This window comes from Lissotriton helveticus, chromosome 6 (genome assembly GCF_964261635.1).
Source record: "Lissotriton helveticus chromosome 6, aLisHel1.1, whole genome shotgun sequence".
NCBI classification, from domain to species: domain Eukaryota; kingdom Metazoa; phylum Chordata; class Amphibia; order Caudata; family Salamandridae; genus Lissotriton; species Lissotriton helveticus.
In genome coordinates this window covers 665,632,628-665,658,850 of record NC_136067.1, presented here as the reverse complement: position 1 = coordinate 665,658,850, position 26,223 = coordinate 665,632,628, and positions in this window count along the sequence as shown.

Here is a 26,223-nt window from a genome sequence, read left to right as displayed (position 1 = left end):
AGTGCCCAGACATAAGAGAGGTGGGTGGACATGACTGCCAGCAGTGCCCAGACATAAGAGGGGTGGGTGGATATGACTCCCAGCAGTGCCCAGACATAAGAGGGGTGGGTGCAGAGGACTCCCATCAGTGCCCAGACATAAGAGGGGTGGGTGCAGAGGACTCCCAGCAGTGCCCAACAGTATGGGGGTGGGTGGATATGACTCCCAGCAGTGCCCAGACATAAGAGGTGTGGGTGGACATGACTCCCAGCAGTGCCCAGACATAAGAGGGGTGGGTGCAGAGGACTCCCAGCAGTGCCCAGACATAAGAGGGGTGGGTGCAGAGGACTCCCAGCAGTGCCCAGACATAAGAGGTGTGGGTGGATATGACTCCCAGCAGTGCCCAGGCATAAGAGGGGTGGGTGCAGCAGTGCCCAGACATAAAAGGGTTGGGTGCAGAAGACTCCCAGCAATGCCCAGACATAAGAGGGGTGGGTGCAGATGACTCCCACCAGTGCCCAGACAATAGAGGGGTGGGTGGATATGACTCCCAGCAGTGTCCAGTCATAAGAGGGGTGGGTGGATATGACTCCCAGCAGTGCCCAGACATAGGAGGGGTGGGTGCAGAGGACTCCCAGCAGTGCCCATATATAAGAGGGGTGGTTGCAGAGGACTCCCATTAGTGCCCAACAGTATGGGGGGGGGATATGACTCTCAGCAGTGCCCAGACATAAGAGGGGTGGGTGGACATGACTCCCAGCAGTGCCCAGACATAAGAGGGGTGGGTGGATATGACTCCCAGCAGTGCCCAGGCATGAGAGGAGTGGGTGGATATGACTCCCAGCTGTGCCCAGACATAAGAGGGGTGGGTGCAGAGGACTCCCAGCGGTGCCCAGACATAAGAGGGGTGGGTGCAGAGGACTCCCAGCAGTGCCTAACAGTATGGGGTGGGTGGCTTTGACTCCCAGCAGTGTCCAGACATAAGAGGGGTGGGTGGACATGACTCCCAGCAGTGCCCAGACATAAGAATGTTGGGTGGACATGACTCCCAGCAGTGCCCAGACATAAGAGGGGTGGGTGGACATGACTCCCAGCAGTGCCCAGACATAAGAGGGGAGGGTGCAGAGGACTCCCAGCAGTGCCCACACATAAGAGGGGTGGGTGCAGAGGGCTCCCAACAGTGCCCAGACATAAGAGTGGTTGGTGCAGAGGACTCCCAGCAGTGCCCAGACATAAGAGGGGTGGATGCAGAGGACTCCCTGCAGTGCCCAAGAGTATGGGGGTGGGGGGATATGACTCCCAGCAGTGCCCAGACATAAGAGGGGTGGGTGGACATGACTCCCAGCAGTGCCCAACAGTATGGGGGTGGGTGGATATGACTCCCAGCAGTGCCCAGACATAAGAGGGGTGGGTGGACATGACTCCCAGCAGTGTCCAGACATAAGAGGGGTGGGTGGATATGACTCTCAGCAGTGCCCAGAAATAAGAGGGGTTGGTGCAGAGGACTCCCAGCAGTGCCCAGACATAAGAGGGGTGGGTGGACATGACTCCCATCAGTGCCCAACAGTATGGGGTGGGTGGATATGACTCCCAGCAGTGCCCAGACATAAGAGGGGTGGGTGGATATGACTCCCAGCAGTGCCCAGACATAAGAGGGGTGGATGGACATGACTCCCAGCATTGCCCAGACATAAGAGGGGTAGGTGCAGAGGACTTATAGAAATGCCCAGACATAAGAGGGGTGAGTGGATATGAATCCCAGCAGTGCCCAGTCATAAGAGGGGTGGGTGGATATGACTCCCAGCAGTGCCCAACAGTACGGGGGTGGGTGGATATGACTCCCAGCAGTGCTCAGACATAAGAAGGTGGGTGGATATGACTCCCAGCAGTGCCCAGTCATAAGAGGGGTGGGTGGATATGACTCCCAGCAGTGCCCAGACATAAGAGGGGTGGGTGGACATGACTCCCAGCAGTGCCCAGACATACGAGGGGTGGGTGCAGAGGACTCCCAGCAGTGCCCAGACAGAAGAGGGTGGGTGCAGAGGACTCCCAGCAGTGCCCAGACATAAGAGGGGTTGGTGCAGAGGACTCCCAGCAGTGCCCAGACATAAGAGCGGTGGGTGCAGAGGACTCCCAGCAGTGCCCAACAGTATGGGGGTGGGTGAATATGACTCCCAGCAGTGCCCAGACATAAGAGGGGTGGGTGGACATAACTCCCAGCAGTGCCCAACAGAATGGGGGTGGGTGGATATGACTCCCAGCAGTGCCCAGACATAAGAGGGGTGGATGGATATGACTCCCAGCAGTGCCCAGACATAAGAGGGGTGGGTGGATATGACTCCCAGCAGTGCCCAGACATAAGAGGGGTGGGTGGACATGACTCCGAGCAGTGCCCAGACATAAGAGGAGTGGGTGGATATGACTCCCAGCAGTGCCCAAAAGTATGGGGGTGGGTGGATATGACTCCCAGCAGTACCCAGACATAAGAGAGGTGGGTGGACATGGCTCCCAGCAGTGCCCAGACATAAGAGGGGTGGGTGGATATGACTCCCAGCAGTGCCCAGACATAAGAGGGGTGGGTGCAGAGGACTCCCATCAGTGCCCAGACATAAGAGGGGTGGGTGCAGAGGACTCCCAGCAGTGCCCAACAGTATGGGGGTGGGTGGATATGACTCCCAGCAGTGCCCAGACATAAGAGAGGTGGGTGGACATGACTGCCAGCAGTGCCCAGACATAAGAGGGGTGGGTGGATATGACTCCCAGCAGTGCCCAGACATAAGAGGGGTGGGTGCAGAGGACTCCCATCAGTGCCCAGACATAAGAGGGGTGGGTGCAGAGGACTCCCAGCAGTGCCCAACAGTATGGGGGTGGGTGGATATGACTCCCAGCAGTGCCCAGACATAAGAGGTGTGGGTGGACATGACTCCCAGCAGTGCCCAGACATAAGAGGGGTGGGTGCAGAGGACTCCCAGCAGTGCCCAGACATAAGAGGGGTGGGTGCAGAGGACTCCCAGCAGTGCCCAGACATAAGAGGTGTGGGTGGATATGACTCCCAGCAGTGCCCAGGCATAAGAGGGGTGGGTGCAGCAGTGCCCAGACATAAAAGGGTTGGCTGTAGAAGACTCCCAGCAGTGCCCAGACATAAGAGGGGTGGGTGCAGATGACTCCCACCAGTGCCCAGACAATAGAGGGGTGGGTGGATATGACTCCCAGAAGTGCCCAGTCATAAGAGGGGTGGGTGGATATGACTCCCAGCAGTGCCCAGACATAGGAGGGGTGGGTGCAGAGGACTCCCAGCAGTGCCCATATATAAGAGGGGTGGTTGCAGAGGACTCCCATCAGTGCCCAACAGTATGGGGGTGGGTGGATATGACTCTCAGCTGTGCCCAGACATAAGAGGGGTGGGTGGATATGACTCCCAGCAGTGCCCAGACATAAGAGGGGTGGGTGGACATGACTCCCAGCAGTGCCCAGACATAAGAGGGGTGGGTGCAGAGGACTCCCAGCAGTGCCCAACAGAAGGGGATGGGTGAATATGACTCCCAGCAGTGCTCACACATAAGAGGGGTGGGTGGAAATGACTCCCAGCAGTGCCCAGACATAAGAGGGTAGGTGGACATGACTCCCAGCAGTGCCCAGACATAAGAGCGGTGGGTGGACATGACTCCCAGCAGTGCCCAGACATAAGAGGGGTGGGTGGATATGACTCCCAGCAGTGCCCAGACATAAGAGTGCTGGGTAGATATGACTCCCAGCAGTGCCCAGACATAAGAGGGGTGGGTGGACATGACTCCCAGCAGTGCCAAGACATAAGAGGGGTGGGTGGATATGACTCCCAGCAGTGCCCAGACATGAGAGGGGTGGGTGGATATGACTCCCAGCAGTGCCCAGACATAAGAGGGGTGGGTGGACATGACTCCCAGCAGTGCCCAGACATAAGAGGGGTGGGTGGATATGACTCCCAGCAGTGCCCAGACATAAGAGGGCTGGGTAGATATGACTCCCAGCAGTGCCCAGACATAAGAGGGGTGGGTGGACATGACTCCCAGCAGTGCCCAGACATAAGAGGGGTGGGTGGACATGACTCCCAGCAGTGCCCAGACATAAGAGGGGTGGGTGCAGAGGACTCCCAGCGGTGCCCAGACATAAGAGGGGTGGGTGGACATGACTCCCAGCAGTGCCCAGACATAAGAATGTTGGGTGGACATGACTCCCAGCAGTGCCAAGACATAAGAGGGGTGGGTGGACATGACTCCCAGCAGTGCCCAGACATAAGAGGGGTGGGTGCAGAGGACTCCCAGCAGTGCCCACACATAAGAGGGGTGGGTGCAGAGGGCTCCCAACAGTGCCCAGACATAAGAGTGGTTGGTGCAGAGGACTCCCAGCAGTGCCCAGACATAAGAGGGGTGGATGCAGAGGACTCCCTGCAGTGCCCAAGAGTATGGGGGTGGGGGGATATGACTCCCAGCAGTGCCCAGACATAAGAGGGGTGGGTGGACATGACTCCCAGCAGTGCCCAACAGTATGGGGGTGGGTGGATATGACTCCCAGCAGTGCCCAGACATAAGAGGGGTGGGTGGACATGACTCCCAGCAGTGTCCAGACATAAGAGGGGTGGGTGGATATGACTCTCAGCCAGTGCTTCAAATGGGAAAAAATAAGTGCAGGTACTCATTAACATGATCTAGCGGTGTAGTGAGTGGGCGGGGCTAGGGGCGGGGCTCAGGGTAAGACATGATGATACTTAACGACTTCTATAACAGTTGCACCGCACAACAAAACACATTATAAATGTGTGTATATAAACAAAGCAGGTTAACATTACACAAAATGAAAGAGAAATGCGATAATATGTTAACATTTCCTTTTTTTGCAATAGTTACACCTTCTTAATGCCATAGTGTTAATTGCTGTTGTATGGCACAATACTATATATTTTTGAGCACACGAGTAGCAATAAACTGAAAATACCTCCACTACAAACCAAAGCTCTTATGGAAGCAAATGAAACAAATCATCATGACCCTCTCCAGAAGATATTTCTTGTCTCTTCCATCGATCTATCCATTCATCCTACCATTTACCTGCTGATGTCCACCATTTACCCTTTACATTCTGTCGTCTATTCAGTTTTTCATCCATCATTCAGTTTTTCACCAGTCCGTCTGTCCACTCTTCACATACAAACCTATCCATTCATCTTTAAACCTATCCATTCATCCTTTCACTCATCCATCTCTTTATCCACCCTTTCACTCATCCATCAATCCTTTCTCTCATCTATCCATCAACCCTTTCACTCCATTATACCATCCACCCTTTCATTCCATCCACCCTTTCACTCAATCCCTCCTTTCATTCATCCATCATCCACCCTTTCATCCATCCCCCCTCCCTTTCATTCATCCATCCAATCTTTCACTTATCCACCTATATCCACCCTTTTATCCAATCATCCACCCTCTTTCACCCATCCATCTACTCATCCATCCATCCATTCATACATCCACCCTTGCTTACTCATCTATCCACTCGCCCACTCACTCACCCACCAACCCTCCCTACTACGTTATTTATGAACCTTTGTCATCGAGCAAACATGTACACACAAAGTGCCACCCATTTTTCTTACAAAAAACAAACATACAAATGCAGGCAAACACACAAACATAAGCAGACACACAAAAGACACTGGTATGTTAAAAGCCATGTCATACTCTTCATCATGGCTTTTTTAATTGCTACCGCCATGATTCCTATGTTGCAAATGCAGAGGATAGTGTGAATGTGGTTGACAGCACAGGGCCTGAATGGACCGCCGTAGCTGCCAAGGTTTCAGATTGCTATGTGTGACATTTTCATATTTTCATTGCAATTGTGAGTGCCATTTCAACGACTATGAGTGACACTTTCTTTCTCGCTAGCAAAATTAAGCAAGGAAGACGAAGGAATCATATAAATATCAGAAAAAACATCCATTTGAGTATAGCTGCTTATGTTTCAGATTGCTTATGTGTGACATTTTCATGGATTCAGTGGATTTACGAGAGTCAGGCAACAACTAGATGTGCAACATTTAGAGTGGCACTTTTTGCGAGCATAATCATGGTATGAAGTCAATAGAAATAGACAAATATCACAAATCACACTCATTTAAGCAACAAGGAAGTCAAACTCTGCAGTTGGTGCTTTTGAAGCTATTCAAATTCTTTAAAAAATCAGCACCCTCCACCCCAACCTCAGCTTCAGGTGTGGCCAAACCACATGTAACAAAGGGATCTCTGTGACAAAAGCAGCAACCCACTGAGCTATCCACATACAATCAAGTACAATACAATATGCTTTTTTTAAGGAGGCATATTAACCCTCTACGCTACTTAATGGTCAGAGTGAAAAGTGCCAGTGGAGAAAACTCTGACCTCTCTCCAGCAGGAACAATAATCACCTGCCTTATTAAGTCTAACTATGCTGAGAAAATAAAGGGTGCTGCTTCGTAGTGTCACTGTCAAGCAGGGATGTTAAACACTTGGCACTATTAATAAATCAGCAAAGGTGCTAGTTTAGAGAAAAGGTAGCACTGGGCTGGCGTGGTGAGTGTGGGGCAGAAGTTGGGCTCGGGGCTGGGCACAGGTCGAGGTCCGGAGGTGGTGAGCAAGTGATCGATTCTCGAACACCGGCTTCCTCCTTCATCTCCATGTAGCAGGGGAATTCCTGGGTGCTCTGGGGCCCGGATGGCAGCAGAAAATGAAACGCCCTGCCACAGCATGGGCCGGGACCACAGTGTGACAGAGCAAGATGGGAGCCAGGCTCATCTAAAGGAGAGTGTTAGGAATGTGGGGAAACAATGGCCTGGCGGCGCTAGTTTTGAGCTTGTTTGGCATATAAGAAAGCCTTCTATGCACAGACCGGGTAACTGAGGCATGTGGCGTTAGGAAGGTAGGTGCATCAGTGCAGAAAGCAGTTAGATTAGTGCTCCATGGGCACTTCGATCGCATCGTCTGGGCATTAACCATCTGATCCAGAGACAGTACGGGAAGTGTGAGAATCCCTGCACGGAATTTTCCCTACTTGAAGTGCTGCGCTTTGAAAATCACACACTGTAAAACTAATCTCGACCCTGCTCTGTCCAGCACAGCGTGACGGCGAGCACCGGACATTATTCAGATGAGCCCTGCTAAATGGCTCAGCAGGGGCTCAGATCCGGAGACAGAAGCGGCGCCTTTGCTCCCAGAGACACGTCCCACTCCTGCTCGCCACTGTGCCAGCACTCACAGCCACTAAGCCTACCTGTTCGTGAGTACCGGTACTCTCCTCGGGCAGTAGAGAAGTGCCGGTACTCAGAGCGATAAATTTAAGAAGTGCCGGTACTCAGTACCGGTGAGTACCGGCCCATTTATAGCACTGCTCTCAGCAGTGCCCAGAAATAAGAGGGGTTGGTGCAGAGGACTCCCAGCAGTGCCCAGACATAAGAGGGGTGGGTGGACATGACTCCCATCAGTGCCCAACAGTATGGGGTGGGTGGATATGACTCCCAGCAGTGCCCAGACATAAGAGGGGTGGGTGGATATGACTCCCAGCAGTGCCCAGACATAGGAGGGGTGGATGGACATGACTCCCAGCATTGCCCAGACATAAGAGGGGTGGGTGCAGAGGACTTATAGAAATGCCCAGACATAAGAGGGGTGAGTGGATATGAATCCCAGCAGTGCCCAGTCATAAGAGGAGTGGGTGGATATGACTCCCAGCAGTGCCCAACAGTACGGGGTGGGTGGATATGACTCCCAGCAGTGCTCAGACATAAGAAGGTGGGTGGATATGACTCCCAGCAGTGCCCAGTCATAAGAGGGGTGGGTGGATATGACTCCCAGCAGTGCCCAGACATAAGAGGGGTGGGTGGACATGACTCCCAGCAGTACCCAGACATACGAGGGGTGGGTGCAGAGGACTCCCAGCAGTGCCCAGACAGAAGAGGGTGGGTGCAGAGGACTCCCAGCAGTGCCCAGACATAAGAGGGGTTGGTGCAGAGGACTCCCAGCAGTGCCCAGACATAAGAGCGGTGGGTGCAGAGGACTCCCAGCAGTGCCCAACAGTATGGGGGTGGGTGGATATGACTCCCAGCAGTGCCCAGACATAAGAGGGGTGGGTGCAGAGGACTCCCAACAGTGCCCAGACATAACAGGGGTGGGTGGATATGACTTCCAGCAGTGCCCAGACATAGGAGGGGTGGGTGGAAATGACTCCCAGCAGTGCCCAGACATAAGACGGGTGGGTGGATATGACTCCCAGCAGTGCCCAGACATTAGAGGGGTGGGTGCAGAGGACTCCCAGCAGTGCCCAGACATAAGAGGGGTGGGTGGATACGACTCCCAGCAGTGCCCAGACATAAGAGCGGTGAGTGCAGAGGACTCCCAGCAGTGCCCATACATAAGAGGGGTGGGTGCAGAGGACTCCCAGCAGTGCCCAGACATGAGAGGGGTGGGTGCAGAGGACTCCCACCAGTGCCCAGACATAAGAGGGGTGGGTGCAGAGGACTCCCAGCAGTGCCCCACAGTATGGGGTGGATGGAAATGACTCCCAGCAGTGCCCAGCCATAAGAGGGGTAGGTGGACATGACTCCCAGCAGTGCCCAGACATAAGAGGGGTGGGTGGACATGACTCCCAGCAGTGCCCAGACATAAGAGAAGTGGGTGCAGAGGACTCCCAGCACTTCCCATACATAAGAGGGGTGGGTGCAGAGGACTCCCAGCACTGCCCAGACATAAGAGGGGTGGGTGGACATAATTCCCAGCAGTGCCCAACAGTATGGGGGTGGGTGGATATGACTCCCAGCAGTGCCCAGACATAAATGGGGTGGGTGGACATGACTCCCATCAGTGCACAGACATAAGAGGGGTGGGTTGATATGACTCCCAGCAGTGCCCAGAGATAAGATGGGTGGGTGCAGAGGACTCCCAGCAGTGCCCACCAGTATGGCGATGGGTGGATATGACTCCCAGCAGTGCTCAGACATAAGAAGGTGGGTGGATATGACTCCCAGCAGTGCCCAGTCATAAGAGGGGTGGGTGGATATGACTCCCAGTAGTGCCCAGACATAAGAGGTTGGGTGGATATGACTCCTAGCAGTGCCCAGACATAAGAGGGGTGGGTGCAGAGAACTCCCAGCAGTGCCCAGACATAAGAGGGGTGGGTGCAGAGGACTCCCAGAAGTGCCCAGACATAAGAGGGGTGGGTGGATATGACTCCCAGCAGTGCCCAGACATAAGAGGGGTGGGTGCAAATAACTCCCAGCAGTGCCCAGACATGAGAGGGGTGGGTGCAGAGGACTCCCACCAGTGCCCAGACATAAGAGGGGTGGGTGCAGAGGACTCCCAGCAGTGACCCACAGTATGGGGGTGGATGGATATGACTCCCAGCAGTGCCCAGCCATAAGAGGGGTAGGTGGACATGACTCCCAGCAGTGCCCAGCCATAAGAGGGGTAGGTGGACATGACTCCCAGCAGTGCCCAGACATAAGAGGGGTGGGTGGACATGACTCCCAGCAGTGCCCAGACATAAGAGGGGTGGGTGCAGAGGACTCCCAGCAGTTCCCATACATAAGAGGGGTGGGGGCAGAGGACTCCCAGCAGTGCCCAGACATACGAGGGGTGGGTGGACATGACTCCCAGCAGTGCCCAGACATAAGAGGGGTGGGTGGATATGACTCCCAGCAGTGCCCATACATAAGAGGGGTGGGTGGACATAACTCCCAGCAGTGCCCAACAGTATGGGGGTGGGTGGATATGGCTCCCAGTAGTGCCAAGACATAAGAGGGGTCGGTGGATATGACTCCCAGCCGTGCCCAGACATAAGAGGGGTGGGTGGACATGACTCCCATCAGTGCACAGACATAAGAGGGGTGGGTTGATATGACTCCCAGCAGTGCCCAGAGATAAGAGGGGTGGGTGCAGAGGACTCCCAGCAGTGCCCAACAGTATGGTGATGGGTGGATATGACTCCCAGCAGTGCCCAAACATAAGAGGGGTGGGTGGACATGACTCCCAGCAGTGCCCAACAGTATGGGGGTGGGTGGATATGACTCCCAGCAGTGCCCAGACATAAGAGGGGTGGGTAGATATGACTCCCAGCAGTGCCCAGACATAAGAGGGGTGGGTGGACATGACTCCCAGCAGTGCCCAGACATAAGAGGGGTGGGTGGATATGACTCCCAGCAGTGCCCAGACATGAGAGGGGTGGGTGGATATGACTCCCAGCTGTGCCCAGACATAAGAGGGGTGGGTGCAGAGGACTCCCAGCGGTGCCCAGACATAAGAGGGGTGGGTGCAGAGGACTCCCAGCAGTGCCTAACAGTATTGGGTGGGTGGCTTTGACTCCCAGCAGTGTCCAGACATAAGAGGGGTGGGTGGACATGACTCCCAGCAGTGCCCAGACATAAGAATGTTGGGTGGGCATGACTCCCAGCAGTGCCCAGACATAAGAGGGGTGGGTGGACATGACTCCCAGCAGTGACCAGACATAAGAGGGGTGGGTGCAGAGGACTCCCAGCAGTGCCCACACATAAGAGGGGTGGGTGCAGAGGGCTCCCAACAGTGCCCAGACATAAGAGTGGTTGGTGCAGAGGACTCCCAGCAGTGCCCAGATATAAGAGGGGTGGATGCAGAGGACTCCCTGCAGTGCCCAAGAGTATGGGGGTGGGGGATATGACTCCCAGCAGTGCCCAGACATAAGAGGGGTGGGTGAACATGACTCCCAGCAGTGCCCAACAGTATGGGGGGTGGGTGGATATGACTCCCAGCAGTGCCCAGACATAAGAGGGGTGGGTGGACATGACTCCCAGCAGTGTCCAGACATAAGAGGGGTGGGTGGATATGACTCTCAGCAGTGCCCAGAAATAAGAGGGGTTGGTGTAGAGGACTCCCAGCAGTGCCCAGACATAAGAGGGGTGGGTGGACATGACTCCCATCAGTGCCCAACAGTATGGGGTGGGTGGATATGACTCCCAGCAGTGCCCAGACATAAGAGGGGTGGGTGGATATGACTCCCAGCAGTGCCCAGACATAAGAGGGGTGGATGGACATGACTCCCAGCATTGCCAAGACATAAGAGGGGTGGGTGCAGAGGACTTATAGAAATGCCCAGACATAAGAGGGGTGAGTGGATATGAATCCCAGCAGTGCCCAGTCATAAGAGGGGTGGGTGGATATGACTCCCAGCAGTGCCCAACAGTACGGGGGTGGGTGGATATGACTCCCAGCAGTGCTCAGACATAAGAGGGGTGGGTGGATATGACTCCCAGCAGTGCCCAGACATAAGAGGGGTGGGTGGACATGACTCCCAGCAGTGCCCAGACATACGAGGGGTGGGTGCAGAGGACTCCCAGCAGTGCCCAGACAGAAGAGGGTGGGTGCAGAGGACTCCCAGCAGTGCCCAGACATAAGAGGGGTTGGTGCAGAGGACTCCCAGCAGTGCCCAGACATAAGAGCGGTGGGTGCAGAGGACTCCCAGCAGTGCCCAACAGTATGGGGGTGGGTGGATATGACTCCCAGCAGTGCCCAGACATAAGAGGGGTGGGTGGATATAACTCCCAGCAGTGCCCAACAGAATGGGGGTGGGTGGATATGACTCCCAGCAGTGCCCAGACATAAGAGGGGTGGATGGATATGACTCCCAGCAGTGCCCAGACATAAGAGGGGTGGGTGGACATGACTCCGAGCAGTGCCCAGATGTTAGACGGACCGGGAGGGTCGGCCGAGGATACGGGGAGAGGTCTCCGGGGAGAGCCGTCTCCAGTGAATCGTACAGACAAGTAACTTCCCCCCCCACAGACGGACACCACACAATGATAAAGTTCACGATACTTTATAGATAATTCTTCAAGTACGGTAGAATGGTACAAGGAGGTCTGGACTCAGGGGTCCCCTCTATTCTGGTCTCTGTTTGGGAAAAGGGTAGCGGGACAGTCTTGTTACCAAAAGATGGAAAATAGCTCTCAATCCTCGAGCTCGGTGGTGTAGATGAACGGGCCGCGGCGGAGCCAGCAGGTCCCGAGATGGATGAAGGAAGACGACGGTCCGCGGCAGAGCCAGCAGGTCCCGATGAAGGTGGTGGTTACAAACGGTCCGCGGCCACGCCAGCAGGTACCGACGATGATGAAGGATAGGGTGGTTCCCAAAGCCGCGGCAGCGCCAGCAGGCAAGACGAGGGTGCACAAGACAGAGCTACGGCCGCGCCAGTAGTCCGTCAAGGATGAGTTCTTCTTTGCGTCTCTCGACTCCAAGATACAACTCCCGTCCTGCTCTGGAGCTGCCCCAGTTATAGGGCTGGTGTGCTTTGATGTCCGGACCCTCGCACTTGGAGGTCGGGAGGTCCGGGATGAGGGGGTTCAGACACCCAGCAGGGGGGTGGAGCCAGCGCCCGGGGAGGCGATGGGCGAGCGGCACTTGGCGGGGGAGAGCCATCGACACCTCCTGCTCCCATTGACTGACCAAGTAGCCCGCTCACCTCCTGGGTGGATGTTGGTGCCGGAATGTCGGAGGCCTGGCCGGGCCCAGGGTTGAGGTCGATCGGGGGCCAGGCGGCCTCGTGGTGGAGTGTCCAAGATGGCGCCCAGGATGGGCGCGCAGGCCGGTAGTGGGTCAGCCTACGCGGTCAACAGGTTCGAGTGTAGGGGTCCCTGCGGGGACGGTGGACGTGCAATGGTGGTGTGTGGTACTTGCGTGGCTGGTTCGGGCCTGGTTGGGCCGGGGGGGAGCGGCCCTTCATGTGGCCTGTCCAACATGCGTCCCCCCCAGCTGAAGGCGGGGAGAGCTACCCATTCTCTTGGGGACTCTTCTCGTCGAGGCGGAAGAACCGGGACAGGCCATCTGCGTTGGCGTGATCGGGCCCAGGCCGATGTTCAACTGTGAAGTCCACCCCTTGTAGGGAGATGGACCAGCGTAGTAATTTCGGGTTTTCCCCCCGCATCTGCATCAGCCACTGCAGGGGTCGGTGGTCGGTCTGTACCCGAAAGGGTGTGCCAAAAAGGTAGGGCCGGAGCTTCTTGAGGGCCCATACCACCGCGAAGGCCTCCCTCTCTATGGTGCTCCAGCGTTGTTCCCGTGGTAGGAGTCGCCGGCTGATGAAGGCCACCGGCTGGTCATGGCCTTCGGTGTTCACTTGGGACAGGACTGCCCCAATGCCATGGTCGGAGGCATCCGTCTGGACGATGAACTCCCGGCTGTAGTCGGGGGCCTGGAGCACAGGGGCGGAGCACATGGCGGCTTTCAATTGTTCAAATGCAGCTTGACACTCTGGGGTCCAGTTGACTTTCTGGGGCTGATTTTTTGACGTGAGCTCTGTGAGGGGCCTCACGATAGTACCATAGTCTTTCACGAACCTTCGGTAATAGCCCGTGAGGCCCAGGAAGGCTCGTACCTCGGTCTGGGTAGTGGGGGGCTGCCAGGACTGGATGGCGGCAATTTTTAGCTGCAGAGGGGCCACCAGGCCGCTTCCCACCTGGTGCCCGAGGTAGGTTACAGACCCTTGCCCAATTTGACATTTGCTGGCCTTGATCGTGAGGCCAGCTTGCTGAAGGGCGTGCAGTACTGCTCGGAGGTGGTGGAGGTGCTCGGACCACTGGTTGCTGTACACAGCGATGTCGTCTAAGTAGGCGGCGCTGAATCCTTCGAGCCCCGCCAGGACCTGATTGACGAGCCGTTGGAACGTTGCTGGGGCATTCTTCATGCCGAAGGGCATGACTGTGAAATGGTAATGGCCATCGGGCGTGGAAAAGGCAGAACGTTCTTGTGCCCGGGGTGTGAGGCCGATTTGCCAGTAGCCCGCCGTCAGGTCGAAGATACTGAGGTAGCGGGCAGCTCCCATGCGGTCGATTAGTTCATCTGCCCGGGGGATGGGATGTGCGTCTGTCCTGGTGACCGCATTCAAGCCCCGGTAGTCGACACAGAACCGGAGTTCTGGTGTGGTGCCGGGGGCAGCTGCTTTGGGGACCAGTACTACAGGGCTGGCCCAGGGGCTGTCTGAGGGCTCGATGACCCCGAGCGTGAGCATTTTGGCTACTTCCTCCTGGATGCAGGCCCGTACCCGATCTGGCACGCGGTAGGCCCGGTGGCGGATAGGGGGACTGTCCCCCGTGTCCACATCGTGCGTACACCAGGAAGTGACACCTGGGGTGAGGGAGAACAGGCTGGCGAATTGTGACAGGAGAACTTGGCACTCCTGGTGTTGCTCTCGGGTGAGGGCCTCTGAGAGTCGGACCCCATCTACGGAACCGTCTTTCTCCCGCGTTCGTAGGAGGTCCGGGAGGGGCTCGGAGTCCTCTTCAGCCCCATTGTCTGTGGCCATCAGGAGGCTGAGTTCTGTCCGTACAAAGTGCGGTTTCAGTCTGTTAGCGTGGAGGACCCGGAGGGGGTTCCGGGAGGATTCCAAGTCGATGAGATAGGTAGCCGGACCCTTGCGCTCGACCACTTTGAAGGGCCCTGTCCACTTGTCTTGTAGGGCGCAGGGCTCGGTGGGGGACATCACCCATACCTGTTGCCCAGGTTCAAATTCGATGGAGGAGGCATTCCGATCATACCACCTTTTCATGTCCTCCTGACTGGCCTCTAGGTTGGCTTTTGCTAGTTCTCGGAATCGCCGGGTCTGGTTGCGGAGTGTTAGGAGGTAGCGGAAAACATCTGGTGGGTTCTTTAGAGGGGGCATCTCCCAGCCTTCCTTAACTAGGCTGAGCGGCCCGCGCACGGGGTGTCCATATAGCAGTTCAAATGGGCTGAAGCCCAGGGACTTCTGGGGAACCTCTCGATATGCGAAGAGAAGGCACGGCAACAGTACATCCCACTGGCGACGGAGGGGCTCTTCCAACCCCCCGATCATCCCTTTGAGCGTGCGGTTGAACCGCTCAACGAGTCCGTTTCCTTGAGGGTGATAGGGGGTCGTGAACCGGTAGGTAACCCCGCACTGTTGCCAGAGAGATTTCATATATTTCGAAATAAAGTTCGTGCCTCTGTCACTGACGACCTCCCGGGGGAAGCCCACCCGGGAGAAGATCCCCATCAGAGCCCGGCCGACTACCGGGGCTGTCACAGTCCGCAGGGGAACAGCCTCCGGGTAGCGGGTGGCGTGGTCCACTAGCACCAGGATGAATCGATGGCCTTGTTTTGTGCGCGGGTCCAGGGGCCCCACGATATCGATTCCGACCCTCTCGAACGGGGTGGTGACCACGGGAAAAGGTTGCAGGGGGGCTTTCAGTTTGCGGCCGCTCTTCCCACTGGCTTGGCACGTGGGGCAAGATCGGCAATGCTGGTGTACATTGTCCCTCATCTTGGGCCAGAAGAAGTGGGTCACCAGGCGGCTATAGGTTTTGTCTTGACCCAAGTGTCCTGCCAGGGGGACATCGTGGGCCAGGTTTAGCAGAAAGTCTCTAAAACGGAGGGGCACCACTAGGACTCGGCTGGCCCCCAGCTCGGCGATTCTTTGCTCACTGTACAGCAGATCATTGTCCCAGTAGACCCAGTGAGTTCCGGAGGTATCCCCTGCGCTTTGGGCTAGCGCTTGCTGGCGGAGTCCCTCGAGGGAGGGACAGGTCTTTTGTTCTTGGCGAAATTGTTCTTGCGTGGGCCCCCCCTCTTGAGGCCACTGGTCGAGGTTAGCGAGGTCTGGAGGTTGAGCTGGTTCGGGGGGGACGTCACGGTCGGTGGTTTCGGCGGGGGCGACCGGAGGCGGTGGCGCCGGCCATTCGAGTTCCTCTGGGCGGGTGTTGGCACGGGCGGTCATGGACCGGGTGGTGACGCACGCCCAGTCCGGGACGCCCAGCATCCCCAGGTGCTCTTTTCGCTCGACTGCTGCCCATGGAGAGCTTTCCAGGTCATTACCCAGGAGGCAGTCTACGGGGGCATCATCTCGGACCGTCACCTTCAACATGCCGGAGACCCCTCCCCATTCGAAGGGGACGCAGGCCATCCGACACAGACTTTCTGAGTTATCGGCTGAACGTACAGGGCAGAGAATGTTTGGTAAGTATTGTTCGGGGGTCACCAGGTGACAGCGGACGGCTGTTACACTGGCCCCAGTGTCACGAAGGGCTTCAGCCCGGCGTCCATTGATGCCCACCCATTGGCTGTACTTCTGGGTATTAGCGGGTAGGGGGACCCGCGGGACCATGTCTCTCCCCCCTAGGCAGGCGAGAGCCATGGCGGCTGGCTCCCATTCTTGGTGTTCCTGTTCATATTCTTCTTGTTCCTCTGAGATCCGTTCCTCCCCCAGAGCAGCAGCGGCTACTTGGCGGGGTCTTGGGCTCTGGTACTGGGGGCAGTTTGGGTCGTTTGCATAGTGTCCGACTCGTTGACATCGATGGCAGGTAACATTGGTTCGATGTCCCGGTCGCGCTGGGGTGCTGCCCCGGTTGGCCGGGGGGGTGGGGCTGGTAGTGGGGGTGACCGGAGCGTTGCTTCTTCCGCGTCCTTGGCCTCCACCTCCTCGGGGACGGTGCTGACCATTGTTGTTCCGGTTCTGTTCGCAGGACCCATTTCGGCTCACTCTGGTGATCTCCCACCGGTCTGCTTCGGCTGCGAGCTGCCGGGGATCCGTTAACTTGCTGTCGAGGAGGTGCTGGCGGAGTTCAATGAAGCAATTGTTCGACAGATGCTCCCATACCATAAGATTGAACAGTTGTTCGTAGGTTGTGACCTTGCTTCCTTTGATCCAGCCCTCGAAGGCTCGGCTAAAGTAATTGACATAGTCCACCCAAGTTGTACCTGGGATGCGGGTGCAGTCTCGGAACCTCTGACGGTACATCTCGGGTGTGAGGCCATAGCGGGTGAGGAGTGCAGCTTTCATATGGTCATAGGAGGTCATCTGCTGGTCCGGGAGTTGCAGCAGGGCGTCGCGGCCCTCATTGAGGAATCTCCCCCACAGACCGGCCCCCCAATCGCTTCTATCGATCCGGTGTGCAGTCATAGCGATTTCATAGGCCTTAAACCATTGCTGGATGTCGTCCTCTCGGAAGTATTCTCGAACGACATCCTTGGGGATGTGTACCTTCTTCTCTGTTGCCCCTGGAGTGTGGGGTTGCTCGGGCACCCCTGTTTCTTTATTCTGTTTGCGTAGGTCGATTTCAGCTAATTTCCGCTCATGTTCATATGCCAGTTTCTTTTCCTCGAGCTCCCTTTGTCTCTGTTTCTCCTCTCTTTCTTCTCGGAGACGCAGGTGCTCTAAGTTGATTTTCTGTTCGGCCAACTTTAGTTCAACGTCCATTTTGAGCCGGGCCATTTCCAGCTCGTGTAGTCGGGTTCTTTCTCGTTCCTGGATCTCGTCTGGCGAGAGACCCGTTCTTCGTTCTTCAGGGGCCATGGGGGTTTGTGCTGCGATGTCTTGATCGGGGGTTCCGGCAGCCCCGGTTTCCGCCCAAGATTCCAGGGCCTGCTTAAAGTCATCTTTGGTATTTAGTCCGGTGGTAGCGATACCTAATTCGATACAGAACTGTTTAAGTTCACGATGGCTGTACTCGCCCAATTTCTCCATCTGGAATTTCTCCGTTGATCCGCTGTCTTTAGTTGACATCGTGATTCGTCGTGGGGTGAGCTACTCTCTGTACGGTTTATGCGGTGATTCGGATCCCGTCGCTGGCCACCAATGTTAGACGGACCGGGAGGGTCGGCCGAGGATACGGGGAGAGGTCTCCGGGGAGAGCCGTCTCCAGTGAATCGTACAGACAAGTAACTTCCCCCCCCACAGACGGACACCACACAATGATAAAGTTCACGATACTTTATAGATAATTCTTCAAGTACGGTAGAATGGTACAAGGAGGTCTGGACTCAGGGGTCCCCTCTATTCTGGTCTCTGTTTGGGAAAAGGGTAGCGGGACAGTCTTGTTACCAAAAGATGGAAAATAGCTCTCAATCCTCGAGCTCGGTGGTGTAGATGAACGGGCCGCGGCGGAGCCAGCAGGTCCCGAGATGGATGAAGGAAGACGACGGTCCGCGGCAGAGCCAGCAGGTCCCGATGAAGGTGGTGGTTACAAACGGTCCGCGGCCACGCCAGCAGGTACCGACGATGATGAAGGATAGGGTGGTTCCCAAAGCCGCGGCAGCGCCAGCAGGCAAGACGAGGGTGCACAAGACAGAGCTACGGCCGCGCCAGTAGTCCGTCAAGGATGAGTTCTTCTTTGCGTCTCTCGACTCCAAGATACAACTCCCGTCCTGCTCTGGAGCTGCCCCAGTTATAGGGCTGGTGTGCTTTGATGTCCGGACCCTCGCACTTGGAGGTCGGGAGGTCCGGGATGAGGGGGTTCAGACACCCAGCAGGGGGGTGGAGCCAGCGCCCGGGGAGGCGATGGGCGAGCGGCACTTGGCGGGGGAGAGCCATCGACACCTCCTGCTCCCATTGACTGACCAAGTAGCCCGCTCACCTCCTGGGTGGATGTTGGTGCCGGAATGTCGGAGGCCTGGCCGGGCCCAGGGTTGAGGTCGATCGGGGGCCAGGCGGCCTCGTGGTGGAGTGTCCAAGATGGCGCCCAGGATGGGCGCGCAGGCCGGTAGTGGGTCGGCCTACGCGGTCAACAGGTTCGAGTGTAGGGGTCCCTGCGGGGACGGTGGACGTGCAATGGTGGTGTGTGGTACTTGCGTGGCTGGTTCGGGCCTGGTTGGGCCGGGGGGGAGCGGCCCTTCATGTGGCCTGTCCAACACCAGACATAAGAGGGGTGGGTGGATATGACTCCCAGCAGTGCCCAAAAGTATGGGGGTGGGTGGATATGACTCCCAGCAGTACCCAGACATAAGAGAGGTGGGTGGACATGGCTCCCAGCAGTGCCCAGACATAAGAGGGGTGGGTGGATATGACTCCCAGCAGTGCCCAGACATAAGAGGGGTGGGTGCAGAGGACTCCCATCAGTGCCCAGACATAAGAGGGGTGGGTGCAGAGGACTCCCAGCAGTGCCCAACAGTATGGGGGTGGGTGGATATGACTCCCAGCAGTGCCCAGACATAAGAGGGGTGGGTGGACATGACTCCGAGCAGTGCTCAGACATAAGAGGGGTGGATGGATATGACTCCCAGCAGTGCCCAACAGTATGGGGGTGGGTGGATATGACTCCCAGCCGGGCCCAGACATAAGAGGGGTGGGTGGACATGACTCCCATCAGTGCACAGACATAAGAGGGGTGGGTTGATATGACTCCCAGCAGTGCCCAGAGATAAGAGGGGTGGGTGCAGAGGACTCCCAGCAGTGGCCAACAGTATGGTGATGGGTGGATATGACTCCCAGCAGTGCCCGGACATAAGAGGGGTGGGTGGACATGACGCCCAGCAGTGCCCAACAGTATGGGGTGGGTGGATATGACTCCCAGCAGTGCCCAGACATAAGAGGGGTGGGTAGATATGACTCCCAGCAGTGCCCAGACATAAGAGGGGTGGGTGGACATGACTCCCAGCAGTGCCCAGACATAAGAGGGGTGGGTGGATATGACTCCCAGCAGTGCCCAGACATGAGTGGGGTGGGTGGATATGACTCCCAGCTGTGCCCAGACATAAGAGGGGTGGGTGCAGAGGACTCCCAGCGGTGCCCAGACATAAGAGGGGTGGGTGCAGAGGACTCCCAGCAGTGCCTAACAGTATGGGGTGGGTGGCTTTGACTCCCGCAGTGTCCAGACATAAGAGGGGTGGGTGGACATGACTCCCAGCAGTGCCCAGACATAAGAATGTTGGGTGGACATGACTCCCAGCAGTGCCCAGACATAATAGGGATGGGTGGACATGACTCCCAGCAGTGCCCAGACATACGAGGGGTGGGTGCAGAGGACTCCCAGCAGTGCCCAGACAGAAGAGGGTGGGTGCAGAGGACTCCCAGCAGTGCCCAACAGTATGGGGGTGGGTGGATATGACTCCCAGCAGTGCCCAGACATAAGAGGGGTGGGTGGATATAACTCCCAGCAGTGCCCAACAGAATGGGGGTGGGTGGATATGACTCCCAGCAGTGCCCAGACATAAGAGGGGTGGATGGATATGACTCCCAGCAGTGCCCAGACATAAGAGGGGTGGGTGGACATGACTCCGAGCAGTGCCCAGACATAAGAGGGGTGGGTGCAGAGGACTCCCATCAGTGCCCAGACATAAGAGGGGTGGGTGCAGAGGACTCCCAGCAGTGCCCAACAGTATGGGGGTGGGTGGATATGACTCCCAGCAGTTCCCAGACATAAGAGGGGTGGGTGGACATGACTCCGAGCAGTGCTCAGACATAAGAGGGGTGGATGGATATGACTCCCAGCAGTGCCCAACAGTATGGGGGTGGGTGGATATGACTCCCAGCCGTGCCCAGACATAAGAGGGGTGGGTGGACATGACTCTTATCAGTGCACAGACATAAGAGGGGTGGGTTGATATGACTCCCAGCAGTGCCCAGAGATAAGAGGGGTGGGTGCAGAGGACTCCCAGCAGTGCCCAACAGTATGGTGATGGGTGGATATGACTCCCAGCAGTGCCCGGACATAAGAGGGGTGGGTGGACATGACGCCCAGCAGTGCCCAACAGTATGGGGGTGGGTGGATATGACTCCCAGCAGTGCCCAGACATAAGAGGGGTGGGTAGATATGACTCCCAGCAGTGCCCAGACATAAGAGGGGTGGGTGGACATGACTCCCAGCAGTGCCCAGACATAAGAGGGGTGGGTGGATATGACTCCCAGCAGTGCCCAGACATGAGAGGGGTGGGTGGATATGACTCCCAGCTGTGCCCAGACATAAGAGGGGTGGGTGCAGAGGACTCCCAGCGGTGCCCAGACATAAGAGGGGTGGGTGCAGAGGACTCCCAGCAGTGCCTAACAGTATGGGGTGGGTGGCTTTGACTCCCGCAGTGTCCAGACATAAGAGGGGTGGGTGGACATGACTCCCAGCAGTGCCCAGACATAAGAATGTTGGGTGGACATGACTCCCAGTAGTGCCCAGACATAATAGGGATGGGTGGACATGACTCCCAGCAGTGCCCAGACATACGAGGGGTGGGTGCAGAGGACTCCCAGCAGTGCCCAGACAGAAGAGGGTGGGTGCAGAGGACTCCCAGCAGTGCCCAGACATAAGAGGGGTTGGTGCAGAGGACTCCCAGCAGTGCCCAGACATAAGAGCGGTGGGTGCAGAGGACTCCCAGCAGTGCCCAACAGTATGCGGGTGGGTGGATATCACTCCCAGCAGTGCCCAGACATAAGAGGGGTGGGTGCAGAGGACTCCCAACAATGCCCAGACATAACAGGGGTGGGTGGATATGACTTCCAGCAGTGCCCAGACATAGGAGGGGTGGGTGGAAATGACTCCCAGCAGTGCCCAGACATAAGACGGGTTGGTGGATATGACTCCCAGCAGTGCCCAGACATTAGAGGGGTGGGTGCAGAGGACTCCCAGCAGTGCCCAGACATACGAGGGGTGGGTGGATACGACTCCCAGCAGTGCCCAGACATAAGAGCGGTGAGTGCAGAGGACTCCCAGCAGTGCCCATACATAAGTGGGGTGGGTGCAGAGGACTCCCAGCAGTGCCCAGACATGAGAGGGGTGGGTGCAGAGGACTCCCACCAGTGCCCAGACATAAGAGGGGTGGGTGCAGAGGACTCCCAGCAGTGCCCCACAGTATGGGGTGGATGGAAATGACTCCCAGCAGTGCCCAGCCATAAGAGGGGTAGGTGGACATGACTCCCAGCAGTGCCCAGACATAAGAGGGGTGGGTGGACATGACTCCCAGCAGTGCCCAGACATAAGAGGGTGGGTGCAGAGGACTCCCAGAAGTTCCCATACATAAGAGGGGTGGGTGCAGAGGACTCCCAGCACTGCCCAGACATAAGAGGGGTGGGTGGACATGACTCCCATCAGTGCACAGACATAGAAGGGGTGGGTTGATATGACTCCCAGCAGTGCCCAGAGATAATAGGGGTGGGTGCAGAGGACTCCCAGCAGTGCCCAACAGTATGGTGATGGGTGGATATGACTCCCAGCAGTGCTCAGACATAAGAAGGTGGGTGGATATGACTCCCAGCAGTGCCCAGTCATAAGAGGGGTGGTTGGATATGACTCCCAGCAGTGCCCAGACATAGGAGGATGGGTGGATATGACTCCTAGCAGTGCCCAGACATAAGAGGGGTGGGTGCAGAGAACTCCCAGCAGTGCCCAGACATATGAGGGGTGGGTGCAGAGGACTCCCAGAAGTGCCCAGACATAGGAGGGGTGGGTGGATATGACTCCCAGCAGTGCCCAGACATAAGAGGGGTGGGTGCAGAGGACTCCCAGCAGTGCCCAGACATGAGAGGGGTGGGTGCAGAGGACTCCCACCAGTGCCCAGACATAAGAGGGGTGGGTGCAGAGGACTCCCAGCAGTGCCCCACAGTATGGGGGTGGATGGATATGACTCCCAGCAGTGCCCAGCCATAAGAGGGGTAGGTGGACATGACTCCCAGCAGTGCCCAGACATAAGAGGGGTGGGTGGACATGACTCCCAGCAGTGCCCAGACATAAGGGGGGTGGGTGCAGAGGACTCCCAGCAGTTCCCACACATAAGAGGGGTGGGGGCAGAGGACTCCCAGCAGTGCCCAGACATACGAGGGGTGGGTGCAGAGGACTCCCAGCAGTGCCCAACAGTATGGGGGTGGGTGGATATGACTCCCAGCAGTGCCCAGACATAAGAGGGGTGGGTGGACATAACTCCCAGCAGTGCCCAACAGTATGGGGGTGGGTGGATATGACTCCCAGCAGTGCCCAGACATAAGAGGGGTGGGTGGACATAACTCCGAGCAGTGCTCAGACATAAGAGGGGTGGATGGATATGACTCCCAGCAGTGCCCAACAGTATGGGGGTGGGTGGATATGACTCCCAGCCGTGCCCAGACATAAGAGGGGTGGGTGGACATGACTCCCATCAGTGCACAGACATAAGAGGGGTGGGTTGATATGACTCCCAGCAGTGCCCAGAGATAAGAGGGGTGGGTGCAGAGGACTCCCAGCAGTGCCCAACAGTATGGTGATGGGTGGATATGACTCCCAGCAGTGCCCGGACATAAGAGGGGTGGGTGGACATGACGCCCAGCAGTGCCCAACAGTATGGGGGTGGGTGGATATGACTCCCAGCAGTGCCCAGACATAAGAGGGGTGGGTAGATATGACTCCCAGCAGTGCCCAGACATAAGAGGGTTGGGTGGACATGACTCCCAGCAGTGCCCAGACATAAGAGGGGTGGGTGGATATGACTCCCAGCAGTGCCCAGACATGAGAGGGGTGGGTGGATATGACTCCCAGCTGTGCCCAGACATAAGAGGGGTGGGTGCAGAGGACTCCCAGCGGTGCCCAGACATAAGAGGGGTGGGTGCAGAGGACTCCCAGCAGTGCCTAACAGTATGGGGTGGGTGGCTTTGACTCCTGCAGTGTCCAGACATAAGAGGGGTGGGGGACATGACTCCCAGCAGTGCCCAGACATAAGAATGTTGGGTGGACATGACTCCCAGCAGTGCCCAGACATAATAGGGATGGGTGGACATGACTCCCAGCAGTGCCCAGACATACGAGGGGTGGGTGCAGAGGACTCCCAGCAGTGCCCAGACAGAAGAGGGTGGGTGCAGAGGACTCCCAGCAGTGCCCAGACATAAGAGGGGTTGGTGCAGAGGACTCCCAGCAGTGCCCAGACATAAGAGCGGTGGGTGCAGAGGACTCCCAGCAGTGCCCAACAGTATGCTGGTGGGTGGATATCACTCCCAGCAATGCCCAGACATAAGAGGGGTGGGTGCAGAGGACTCCCAACAGTGCCCAGACATAACAGGGGTGGGTGGATATGACTTCCAGCAGTGCCCAGACATAGGAGGGGTGGGTGGAAATGACTCCCAGCAGTGCCCAGACATAAGACGGGTTGGTGGATATGACTCCCAGCAGTGCCCAGACATTAGAGGGGTGGGTGCAGAGGACTCCCAGCAGTGCCCAGACATATGAGGGGTGGGTGGATACGACTCCCAGCAGTGCCCAGACATAAGAGCGGTGAGTGCAGAGGACTCCCAGCAGTGCCCATACATAAGTGGGGTGGGTGCAGAGGACTCCCAGCAGTGCCCAGACATGAGAGGGGTGGGTGCAGAGGACTCCCACCAGTGCCCAGACATAAGAGGGATGGGTGCAGAGGACTCCCAGCAGTGCCCCACAGTATGGGGTGGATGGAAATGACTCCCAGCAGTGCCCAGCCATAAGAGGGGTAGGCGGACATGACTCCCAGCAGTGCCCAGACATAAGAGGGGTGGGTGGACATGACTCCCAGCAGTGCCCAGACATAAGAGGGGTGGGTGCAGAGGACTCCCAGAAGTTCCCATACATAAGAGGGGTGGGTGCAGAGGACTCCCAGCACTGCCCAGACATAAGAGGGGTGGGTGGACATAATTCCCAGCAGTGCCCAACAGTATGGGGGTGGGTGGATATGACTCCCAGCAGTGCCCAGACATAAGAGGGGTGGGTGGATATGACTCCCAGCAGTGCCCAGACATAAATGGGGTGGGTGGACATGACTCCCATCAGTGCACAGACATAGAAGGGGTGGGTTGATATGACTCCCAGCAGTGCCCAGAGATAAGAGGGGTGGGTGCAGAGGACTCCCAGCAGTGCCCAACAGTATGGTGATGGGTGGATATGACTCCCAGCAGTGCTCAGACATAAGAAGGTGGGTGGATATGACTCCCAGCAGTGCCCAGTCATAAGAGGGGTGGGTGGATATGACTCCCAGCAGTGCCCAGACATAAGAGGATGGGTGGATATGACTCCTAGCAGTGCCCAGACATAAGAGGGGTGGGTGCAGAGAACTCCCAGCAGTGCCCAGACATAAGAGGGGTGGGTGCAGAGGACTCCCAGAAGTGCCCAGACATAGGAGGGGTGGGTGGATATGACTCCCAGCAGTGCCCAGACATAAGAGGGGTGGGTGCAGAGGACTCCCAGCAGTGCCCAGACATGAGAGGGGTGGGTGCAGAGGACTCCCACCAGTGCCCAGACATAAGAGGGGTGGGTGCAGAGGACTCCCAGCAGTGCCCCACAGTATGGGGGTGGATGGATATGACTCCCAGCAGTGCCCAGCCATAAGAGGGGTAGGTGGACATGACTCCCAGCAGTGCCCAGACATAAGAGGGGTGGGTGGACATGACTCCCAGCAGTGCCCAGACATAAGAGGGGTGGGTGCAGAGGACTCCTAGCAGTTCCCATACATAAGAGGGGTGGGGGCAGATGTAGAAAATAATTGGGGGGCACTACCAACCAGAATATAAGATCCTTAAGTATTGCCCGGCGGTGTCGCCTCTTGAACCCACAAAGAAGTTAAACTATTGAAGAGGCAGGCGCTGGAGACTGGAAGGCAGGAAACAAGGTTTTTATTCTCTCCGGAGGAGAACACAACGAAACGGACAGAAGGTATCGTTCTGAGGTGCTCTAACTGCATCCCTGAGGCCTGGCCTCTTATACACACGTTTATCTGTTTATTGCATGTAACACATTCTCGTCGATACTTTGATGTACGGAAAGACATCCTCAGAATCCCCCCCCTTTCCCAGCCCGTTCCCACGCAAGGTTACAGTGGAAGTCCCCGCCCCGTTCACAACAGGTGATGATCATCGCGCAGCTGGATATTCCGCCGATTCACGGAGTGTGTGGGGTTCGATCGGATCTCGTGGGATGGGGGGGGGCTTTGATCATCTCGGGGGTCCTTTGAGGAGGGAAGCTTTCTATTGTACGGGAAGGGGCAAGGGATTGGTATCGGCAGAGCTGGGTGCCGGCCTGGGAACGGGGAAGACAAACGGGCGCACAGGGAAAAGGGGTTTGCATCAAAGGGCCGGAGATCATGAGAGGGAAGCAGGGAGGTGTCGCGCTGGGAACAGGATGATGGCCTGGGGCAGAGCAGCGCCGAAGAGGGGTTTATGACTCAAGGCAGGTGCAAGCAGGGGGTTGCCAGCGAAGCTAGGAGGGAGAGAGAGGCGCGCTGGCTCTCGGTGAGAGTAGGGAAGCCATGGTGCCCAAAATGGCGGCTGTTTTACGCGCACAAAAGGTTTAAGGAGAGCAAGAGGGCGCCGATAATGTTGACGGTTTTAGCCCAACTTTCAACAGTCCCCCCTTTTCAACATATCTAGCCACCTTGCTTTACTCAATGTCAATTTTCATCAAATTCCTTACTTCGGTATCATACAATGCTCTCATATGTTCGCTTCCAATGTCCACAGTTTTGGGAAAAATACAACTCGCACATAAAGAGCACATAGGTGGCAAACATT